Genomic DNA, 11,428 nt, shown 5'->3' with positions numbered 1-11,428 from the left:
AGGTTCTCTGTATCACTCAGAGTCTTGGAGCAGTAGGAGAGGCAAATAAAAAAAAATGTGGAGTGCTTTGAAGCTGTAGCACATGTGATAAACTGCAGCAACAAATCATGCGAGGAAAAAAAGAAAGAAAAGTACACTGTATGAACTAGGGCAGGATGAAGTTCCTGCTGCACCAAAAATAAGACTGATGCTATTGAAGAGATGATGGCTAATAGCAGGAGCAGCCTGTACTGGGGGAGATGCAGAGAAAAGGGGACAGCAGGGAGCACAAAAGCATTATACTTCAGACTAGGGAGGAAGTGAGATGGCGAAGAATGGAGTTAATTAAGAAATTTAGAAAGAGGGTTTATCTATTTCTGGGAAAATTAGTCTATTTCTGGCTCATAGTCTTTGTCTAGTGTTTTCTGGTCAGGTTCTATTTTCTCTGTAACAAACAAGCCTAAAAAAAGAGAATAAGAAAATTTGGAAATGAAAAGTTTATGAGAGGAAGGAAGGGAGCAAGACCTGAGAGAGAGGGAAGTCTGGGCTGGGGAGAATATAACTAGGCAGCTAAAAGAGGATTAAAAAAAAAAAAAGCCTGATGATAGAAGGTTATAAAAGAAGGGAACAAAAGAGAACACCACAGAAGTAGAAAAAAATGAAGGACAGCAATCTGCTGCAGGAGCTGATTGCAAAGCTGCTCCAGGTGCTTTTCTGTTGAGGGAGTTTCAGATCCACAATGTCCTTTTTGTTTGCATCCTAGAAAGTGTTATGTGCTTCCTCCTTGTTCTGTTCTCCTTCTGGCAGCTGAGAAGGATATTAAGATTTGGAGCTGTGGTGTGGAACTCAAATCAGACCATCACCTCACTTCTGTGAAAGAAATAAGCCAAGTGTCATTCCCATATCCTAAACCTGAGGAGGCCAAAATCAGACTAGGTTGGCCAGTCATCTGCTTTGTCAAAGTTCCTCAGTATCAAAGAGGTGGGAGGGTTTTTTTTGCAGACAGTAAATAGGCAGGTTCTCCCTTTACCCAGTCAAATGTCTCCTTAGGACTTCTGGTAAAATTAGTAGTCCTCCAGTTCTCATTAGGTTAATTTTATGAGGAGTAATATTTCCCATTTATGGCCCTCAGAACAGACAAAGTCTTTCTAGTGTAACAAATACATGTGATATGACTGTGTAATACAAATAAGCTTTTAGAAAACTCATTTAGAAAGACATTTGGAGTCACAGCTGCCAATCAGTGATCACTGTGATGGCCAGTGCTCTGATGTGTTTGTACACACATACAGAAACTTCCACAGAAACTTGCAACAGAGAGAAATCTATTCCTGACAGGCTAAGTGTACAGAGAAAATACTATAGGAAGAACTGGCATTGGGATTTACATCTCAGGGTTTTCTTCACCACATTTTACTTTTTTCTTGCTTTTTTTCTCCCAGGTTTTTCAGGCAAAGATGTGGAGCTGTAATGTCTTCACTTTATACTAGCATTATGGCCACAGTGGTTATTTACATGACTCCAATGAGAAGTTCAGTTATGAACTTTTTTGAGCATAAAAGCCCTCCAGAATGTGGAGCTTGGTTGATGTACTGGGGATTTGCTTTTTAGCATTATGTAGGCAGATGTGATGCATGCTGAGGTATCTGAAAGCTAAGCTGAAATTAGATGGGAGAGCATTTGCATAAAGCCAGTGTGGAAGGTTTGTCTCTTCCATGCAGTAGGCAACGTCTGGCGAAGAAGGCTCCTCTCAAACTGTACTATGAACTATTACAAACAGAATTAAGCAGGCCAGCCTGCTGATACAGTATAATTTTCCAGTTCCCTGACAAGGACCAGCCTTGTCTTGTTTCAGAAGATGACAGTACAGAAGCTGAAGCTCCTGGGTGTATATTTTCTCCAGCCTTCCTAGTTAATTCCTGGGAGGCAGATTCAGCCATGATCTAAGTGAACTAGAAAGAGCGAGAGGGCTGTGCCCAAACACAAAGCGCATGTATTCCCCTGCAAAGTGTCATCTGTAGGAAGCTGGGAGCAGGAAGACTTTAAGCTTACTTTGGCAATGGGTATCCTCTCCTGTATTCATATACTAATCTTGCCAAAACTTTACAAAGGGTACATCTCTGCCCTAAGCCCAGATTTACAGAGCAGATGGGTTACTAAATATGCACTAGAGGTTTTTGTGTAAGTTAGTGACACATTTCTGTGTCCTCTAAGTTTTTGGGATGCATCTGAGAGTGCTGAGGGAGCTGACTGACCACAGGTTGCTAAGCTGCTCTCCATCACTCTCAAACAATCATGGAAGACAGGCGAGGTGCTTGAGGACTGGAGAAAGGCCAATGTCACTCCAGTCTTCAAAAAAGGCAGGAAGGATGACCCAGGAAACTACAGGCCGGTCAGCCTCACTTCCACCCCTGGAAAAGTGTTGGAACAACTTATCCTGAATGTCATCACTAAACGTTTGAAGGAAAAGATGATTATCAGGGGAGTCAACATGGATTCACCAAGGGGAAATCCCGTTTGACCAACCTGGTAGACTTTTACAAGTGCTTAGCTGACTGGCTAGATGAGGGGAGAGCAGTGGATGTCATCTACCTTGACTTCAGCAAGGCTTTTGACACTGTCTCCCATAACATCCTCATCAGAAAGCTCAATGTGGATTGGATGAGTGGACATTGAAGTGGATCGAGAACTGGCTGAATTACAAAGCCCAGAGGGTGGTGATCAATGGCACAGAATCAAGTTGGAGGCCTGTGGCCAGTGGAGTTCCAAAGGGATGGGGCCGGGGGCCACTCTTGTTCAACATCTTCATCAACGACCTGGATGAGGAGACAGAGTGTACCCTCAGAAAGTTTGCTGATGACACCAAACTGGGAGGACAGGCTGATTCCCCAGAAGGCTGTGCTGCCATTCAGCAGGATCTCAACCAGCTTGAGAGTTGGGCAGAGAGGAACCTCATGAGGTTCAACAAGGACAAGTGCAGAGTCCTGCAGCTGGAAAGGAACAACCCCATGCACCAGTACAGGCTGAGGATTGACCTGCTGGAGAGCAGCTCTGCAGAGAGAGACCTGGAAGTCCTGATTGATAATAAGCTAAATATGAGCCAGCAATGTGCCCTCATGGCCAAGAAGGCCAATGGCATCCTGGGATGCATCAAGAAGAGTGTGGCCAGCAGGTCAAGGGAGGTTCTTCTCCCCCTCTACTCTGCCCTGGTGAGGCCTCATCTGGAGTCCTGTGTCCAGTTCTGGGCTCCTCAGCTCAAGAGGGACAGGGAACTTCTGCAGACAGTCCAGTGCAGGGACACCAAGATGATCAGGGGAATGGAACATCTTTCATAAGAGGAAAGGCTGTGGGATCTGGGGCTGTTTAGTCTGGAGAAGAGGAGACTGAGGGGAGATCTTATTAACATTTATAAATATCTAAAAGGTGGGTGTCAGGAGGTTGGGACATCCTAGCAACAGGATAAGGGGTAATGGGATGAAGCTGTAACACAAAAAGTTCCACTTAAACATGAGAAAAAACTATTTCACTGTGAGGGTGACGGAGCAGGGGCACAGGCTGCCCAGAGGGGTTGTGGAGTCTCCTTCCTTGGAGGTCTTCAAGACCCGCCTGGACATGTTCCAATGCCACCTGATCTAGGTGACCCTGCTTCTGCAGGGGGCTTGGACTAGATGATCTCTATGTAAAGGTCCCTTCCAACCCCTACCATTCTATGATTCTATGATTCTGTGAAGTTTGGAAATGCTGGATGCTAAGGCCTGTCCTTTGAATCGGGCCTCCCAGTCCATCTGTGCAGGCTGGAGGCTGTCTGGATAGCTTGCAGCTTTGCAGGAACAGACTTGGAGGCCCAGATGGATGGCCACTTTTCAAGGAATAGGCATGCATGGATGTATCAAGTGCATGGATATAAAGTTGTGCAAACATCTGTTGAAGGTGTCACTAATTTACGTATCCATTCTAAAATTTTTGCATATGTACACCAGCTACCGCTTTTATAAATATTCTCCATGTAAATGGAATATGTAAACACCTATGCAAATAGGTGTTTTGAGAGAACTTTTGATTCTGTTTTCTCTGAAGAACTTTAAGCTTAACAAGTTTTTCATGTTGTCCATTTCCCTGTGGTGCATTGTCGTGGTTTTGCCCAGCCGGGAACAAAGAGCCACGAGGGTGCTCGCTCACTCCTCCCCTCCCGGTGGAGCGGGAAGGGGAACCAGAGAAAAAAGGGGGAAAACCCGCGTAGGTTGAAATAAGAGCGGTTTAATAGAACAATAAGAAGAAATAGGTTCAGGGGAAAAAAGGAACAGTTTTAACAGTACACGAGGGGAATATACAAAAGGAATGGCGCGTGCCGCGGCTGCTCACCACCCGGGACCCGGCGCGACTCCCCCTCCGACCGGCAGCCCCGCCTGTGCTCCCGAAGCCCCGCCCCCGACTGGCTCCCTGCTTCTAGGTACTGGGCATGATGTCAGTGTGGTATCGAATACCTGTTGGCCAGCCCAGGTCAGCTGCCCATGCTGTGCCCCTTCCTACTTCCTCATCAAAGTTAACTCTATCCTAGCCCAAACCAGGACATTCCACCCCTTATTCTATACCATCTACATCATGCCTAGTTTCACAATATACAACATCTGAGCACCACATCCCTGAAAAAACATGGACACAGAGAAGTATATCATTCCCTCAGTTTATAGGCCATCCCCCTAACATTCCCATTAAGTCCATTTAGCCGTTTAGTCCATAACGTCAGGTCTTATTCATCATAAATCTTTCACAGCAAGGCAGATGGGGTGTGTGTGTGGGATAGGTCACTGCATGCAGTATCAGGATTTTGCAGTTGGTCTATTAGGTGTGTCTTATCTGTAAGTTGAAAGCACTGATCTTGAGGACGTCACTGGGCAACAATTCACATTTCGCCATTCTGTATCTTGCTTGTCCATGTCCATCTTTCGGTGATCTGGGTGGTCCTTACTGTAGTGTCAGTGATATGGCATAGAGCAACTATGGTAATGATGACATAAAACAACAAGGTTATTTAACAACTAACATAATACAATTTGATTCATGGAATTCACAGGCAATTCTCACCCAAAATAAATTTTCCTTGAGGTACACACTGGGTTTTCCCATCCTTACACATCACCCACCAAGTGTACCCAGGTCCCTGAGCAAAAACAATCCCACAAATGGGTTTACCTTTACCCAAGGTAGGACTCACCCATACTGCTTTCCCTAACAGATCTTTTACGTGCACTACAGGGACTTTATCCCCTTCTACAGTATGTAAAAGTTCTGATTGGGCAGGGCCAGCTCTGTTCACAGATCCTCTGGAGTTGACTAGCCAGGTGGCCTTTTCTAAATTTGTATCCCAATGTTTGAATGTCCCACCCCCCATTGCTCTCAGTGTGATCTTCAATAGTCCATTGTGTCGTTCAATTTTTCCCTGAGGCTGATGCATGATAGGGGATGTGATAAACCCATTCAATTCCATGCTCTTTGGCCCAGGCATCTATGAGGTTGTTCCGGAAGTGTGTCCCATTGTCCGATTCAATTCTTTCTGGAGTGTCATGTCGCCAGAGGATTTTCTTTTCAAGGCCCTGGATGGTGCTCTGGGCGGTGGCATGAGACACAGGATACGTTTCCAACCAGCCGGTGGTCGCCTCCACCATTGTGAGCACACGGTGTTTGCCTTGGCGAGTCTGTGGCAGTGTGATATAATCAATCTGCCAGGCCTCTCCGTATTTCTATTTCTGCCATCATCCTCCATACAATATGGGCTTCCACCGTTTGGCTTGTTTGATTGTAGCACACGTCTCACACTCATGGACAACCTGTGCAATGGCATCCAAGGTTAAATCCACCCCTCGATCACGAGCCCATTTATAGGTGGCATCTCTGCCTTGATGATCTGAGGTGTCATGGGCCCACCGAGCTAAAAATAACTCCCCCTTGTGTTGCCAGTCTAAATCTATCTGAGCTGCTCCAATCTTTGCAGCCTTGTCCACTTGCTGGTTATGCAGATGTTCTTCAGTGGCCCTGTTCTTAGGTATATGGGCATCTACATGGCGCACTTTCACAACTAGCTTCTCCAGCCGAGCAGCAATGTCTTGTCATATTGGGGCAGCCCAGATGGGTTTGCCCCGTCATTGCCAGTTGTTCTGCTTCCATTGCTGTAACCACCCCCACACAGCATTTGCTGCCATCCACGAGTCAGTGTAGAGATAAAGCCTTGGCCAGTTTTCTCGTTCAGCAATGTCTAAAGCCAACTGGATGGCTTTTACCTCTGCAAACTGGCTCGATTCACCCTTTCCTTCTGCAGCTTCTGAAACTTTGCGTAGGGGACTCCACACAGCTGCCTTCCACCTCTGATGCTTCCCCACAAGACGACAGGACCCATCGGTGAACAGGGCATACCACTTCCCATCTTCTGGAAGTTCCTCATATGATGGGGCCTCTTCAGCACGGATTGCCTCCTTTTCTGGTGATATTTCACTGTCTTCACACTCTGGCCACTTTGTGATTGTGAGAAACAAAACAAGCTTTCTCACGAAAGACTCAGGTCAGACTCTGCAGTGAAGCACTTTTATTAAGCGTTCTTGCAAGAGCGGGTGTCCTAGCTAGTAGGCACACCCGATGGATACAACATTTGGCTTTTTATTCCCTATCCCGGCCACAAGGTCCCTCCCTTGTTTCCCCATTGATTAGGTACTCCAAGATTTACAACTTCTCGAGGCGTCTAAAATCCTCCTTAGAGGATGTCTGGTTTTTGTATCTTATCATGGATTCCCCCACAATCCTAAGATTTAAACTCTAATTACAAACAAACAGATAACAGTCTCATGGTTAGTCCACTGATTTACACTACACAGAGGCAGATAACAGTCATGGTTAGACCACGGATTTATATTACATAGAGGCAGACAGCCGTCAAGATTCCTTGTCTTAATTTCTTTCGGATTCTGCAAAAGCAACATCAATATTTCTCACATGATCAATTCCAGAATTCCAGGGCGGCTAGAACTTCCTACACAAGCTCGTTGTGTGATCAATGTGATCCACTTACTCCATGTAGCATCAGTTGCATGATGTGTGGAGGAGGCCCTCCCTTTGAACATCCAGCCCAGCACTGGCAGTCAGAGTGCTAGGAGAAGTTGTGTTTCTGTGCCGATCACTTCTGATGCAGCTTGAACCCCTTCATATGCCGCCAGTATCTCCTTCTCTGTTGGAGTTTATCGGGCCTCGGATCCTCTGTATCCCCGACTCCAGAATCCAAGGGGTCAGCCTCGACCCTCCCCAGGTGCTCTCTGCCAAAGACTCCAAGTAGGGCCATTCTCCCCAGCTGCGGTGTAGAGCACATTTTTAACATCTGGTCCTGTCCGGGCTGGCCCAAGTGCCATTGCATGAACTATCTCCTGTTTAATTTGTTCAAAACTTTGTTGCTGTTCAGGACCCCATTCAAAATCATTTTTCTTCCGTGTTATGTGGTAGAGAGGGCGCACAATCATACTATAATTTGGAATATGTATCGTCCAAAAACCCACAACACCTAGGAAAGCTTGTGTTTCCTTTTTTGCTAGTTGGGGGAGACATGGCTGCAATTTTGTTGATCACATCTATTGGGATATGGCGACGTCCATCTTGCCATTTTACTCCTAAAAACTGGATCTCCTGCGCAGGCCCTCTGACCTTACTTCGTTTAATGGCAAAACCAGCCTTCAGAAGAATTTGAATTATCTTCTTTCCCTTCTCAAGAACTTCCTCTGCTGAGTCACCCCACACAACGTCATCGATGTATTGCAGGTGTTCTGGAGCCTCGCACTTCTCCAGTGTGGCCTGGATCAGTCCATGGCAGATGGTGGGGCTGTGTTTCCACCCCTGGGGCAGTCGATTCCAGGTATACTGAACCCCTCTCCAAGTGAAAGCGAACTGGGACCTGCACTCTACTGCCAAAGGAATTGGGAAGAATGCATTGGCAATATCAATGGTGGCATACCATTTGGCTGCCTTGGACTCCAGTTCATTTTGGAGTTCCAGCATGTCCAGCACAGCTGCGCTCAGCGGTGGCGTGACTTCATTCAGGCCACGATAGTCTACTGTCAGTCTCCACTCTCCAGTAGACTTTCGCACTGGCCATATGGGACTGTTAAAGGGTGAGTGAGTTTTGGTGATCACCCCTTGGCTCTCCAGTTGGCGAATCAACTTATGAATGGGAATCACAGTCTCTCTGCTGGTGCGATATTGCCGCCAGCGCACTGTTGTGGTTGCAATTGGCACCTGTTGTTCTTTGACCATCAGCAACCCCACAATAGAAGGGTCCTCTGAGAGGCCGGGCATGCTGGATAGTTGTTCAATTTCCTCTGTCTCCACTGCAGCCACACCAAAGGCCCACCGGTACCCTTTTGGGTCTTTAAAATACCCTCTCTTAAGGTAGTCTATGCCCAGGATACACGGAGCTTCTGGGCCTGTTACAATGGGATGTTTGTGCCACTCACCTCCAGTTAAACTCACTTCAGCTTCTAACAAGGTTAGCTGTTGAGATCTCCCTGTCACTCCAGAAATACAAACAGATTCTGTCCCTTTACAACTTGATGGCATCAGAGTGCATTGTGCTCCAGTATCCACTAAAGCCTTGTACTCTTGTGGGTTTGACGTGCCAGGCCAATAAACTCGGTTGTCCCTCTCCTCCACCTGGCTGGAGGCAGGGCCTCCCTAGTGCTGGCCATGGCAGTCATTGGATACTTTTTGTAGAAAAGAGCTAGAAGTCCCCTCGAGGGGACTAGAATAGAGCTCAACCCTTCTATTCTGTCTAGGGAGTTGCTCACTGGAAACTGGAGCAGCATCTTTCCAAGAGAAATTGCTCCTTGTAGCGGTTTTTCCCCGTAGCTGCTGTGCCCGTGCCCTTAAGGCCGAAGTAGGTTGCCCATGCCACTTGTTCATGTTCTCTCCCTGGTCCCGCAGGTAAGACCACAAAGCACCTCATGGTGTCTGCCCTCTATATTCCCCCTCTTGAACAGAGGAACATCTACTAATAGCTGAAGTATGGACTTGGGCAGGTGGAGTGCGGGACATATCTTCTTTGAATTGGTGGAACTCTTTTGACATTTTATCTACAGCCGAGACAACAGCCTGTAGGGAGGAAGACAGATTTTCTTCATATTGCCGAAGTTGAACACCCATTTCCCCCACTGTTTTCCCCTCGCCATCTTTCCAGGAGATGACTGCCAAGGAATTAGCATAAGATGATGGTGCACTTTGCAGAAATCTTCGTCACATAGACTGTGTGCACTGGACCTCATCTGGGTCTGTTGGTAACTGCTCATTATGAATCATTTCCCGCACAGCTAACTCCCTCAGGTACTGGATACCTTTGTCCATTGTGGTCCACTTGCCTGGGTGGCATATGATGTCTTCTTTGAAGGGGTATCTTTCCCTCACACCTGACAAAAGTCTTCTCCAGAAGCTGAGGACTTCTGTCTTTCTTCCAATTGCCTTGTCAATGCCGCCATCCCGGGACAGAGAGCCCAGCTGCCTGGCTTCCCTGCCCTCCAAGTCCAAGCTGTGGGCCCCATTCTCCCCGCATCGGAGCAGCCAGGCAACAAGGTGCTCGCTTGTGTGGCAACTGTAATCTTTTCGCACTTCTCGCAGTTCGCTCAGGGACAAGGATCGGGTGATTATCTCTGTCTCTGGCTCTGACTCTTCCTCCCGTTCCCATGATGACACTGGTTCATCCTCATCCCTCACAAGGCGAACTGATTTTTTTATGTGTTTCTTTTTCTGGACAGGAGCAACTGACACTGCCACAGGTTGATCCTCTGATTCAGAATCAGTGTCTGCTGTTGGAGTTAGGGCAGCAACAGCATCAGTTGCCTCAGTTTGAATAGCTAGGGTGGTTGCTAGGGTGGCATTCCTAATCTGTACAAGTAAAAAACTCTTCCAATACCTGTTCATATTCTTCTGTATATCAATCCCTCCATAGCTGCCCAACCTCATAAGAGTCTGGAAAACACATTTCACAACTCTACCCAAGAAAAACACCCTACCTGGAGAACAGAGCAATAAAACCACAATGGCTGGGACATCCCAAGTGCATTCTGAATTGTCAAAAGCAGTTAACTTGAATGAGTAAGGGAGGATGAAAAAAATGGAAAAATTACGTCCCTCCATTTTTCCCATGAACTGAGTGTCATTACTGTCACTACATTCTGAGAAGAAATGTCCAAGTTGCAGAAATGACAATCAAGTCACGTACAAGTACTGGCCTAGCTCCATACCCAGTGATACAACCACACCATAAGCCAGTAACAACCAGTATATCAGAACTAGTGCTTTCGTCCCTTTTCCAAAGGCAATAAACACTATCAGAGAGAATACATAGTGCATATGAGAAATTATGGGCCAACAGCATTTAACCAAATACATCAACATTGTGACCATTGTTTCAGCCTACTGTGTCTTATTTCAACCCTGCGGGCCCCATGCTGGGCGCCAAATAATGTCGTGGTTTTGCCCAGCCGGGAACAAAGAGCCACGAGGGTGCTTGCTCAGTCCTCCCCTCCCGGTGGAGCGGGAAGGGGAACCAGAGAAAAAAGGGGCAGCCCCGCCTCTGCTCCCCAAGCCCCGCCTCCGACTAGCTCCCTGCCCCTAGGTACTGTCGGTATGGTATCCAATACTTGTTGGCCAGCCCAGGTCAGCTGCCCATGTTGTGCCCCTTCCTACTTCCTCATCAAAGTTAACTCTATCCTAGCCCAAACCAGGACATGCATGTTGAAAAATACTTCCCTCAGTAGAAAACATAGGAAGGAAACAACGTAAAGCAAGCTTAGAGCTTACAGGTGGGATGTTCTGCAGAAAAAATCTCTACATTCTGGAAAGCAAGGACTGTAGTTGAAGTTGCCTCAGGCTCTCATGATTGCTAATTGAGCTATTTCTAGGGCCAAAGCCCTGCTTGCCAGTCTTGTCCTGGTTTTACCTGCATTCTCTAAAACTTTCTGCAAATTAACGTCTGAGGTGAAAAGGATTTTGGTGGCATTTCTGACAGGGACTTCCACCAGGACTGTATCACAGTACAGTTCATCTGCTTACATTTGATGTCCCCATTCTGCTGCACAACAAATCCCAGTATGGTCAATAGACATAGTTTCCCAGTCCACCTCGTAGAGTCAAAGACAGCCAGTGTACGGGCCTGGATTTGTTTTTTCCTGCTCCCTGGCATACTTTTCTTCACTATTCCTGGATAGGAAAGCTTTCTCTGTTTGCACTTATTTTGACTCCATTTCTGAGATAAAGTTGTGTCATGGTTTGACATGATAGCCTTTTCTGGTAAGAGGGCTGTAAAGATGGTTCCTGTACAAAGTTGTTTGAAACTCTCCCCAGCTCTGAGCCAGACCCACTTCTGGGGCTGAGACAATTAGAGGCCTCCACGATCACTTTTTAAGAAGCCAGAAGAAGTTTC

The sequence above is a fragment of the Colius striatus genome, chromosome 4 (genome assembly GCF_028858725.1).
Source record: "Colius striatus isolate bColStr4 chromosome 4, bColStr4.1.hap1, whole genome shotgun sequence".
Classification (NCBI taxonomy): Eukaryota; Metazoa; Chordata; class Aves; order Coliiformes; family Coliidae; genus Colius; species Colius striatus.
Note: the sequence above shows the minus strand (reverse complement) of the source record.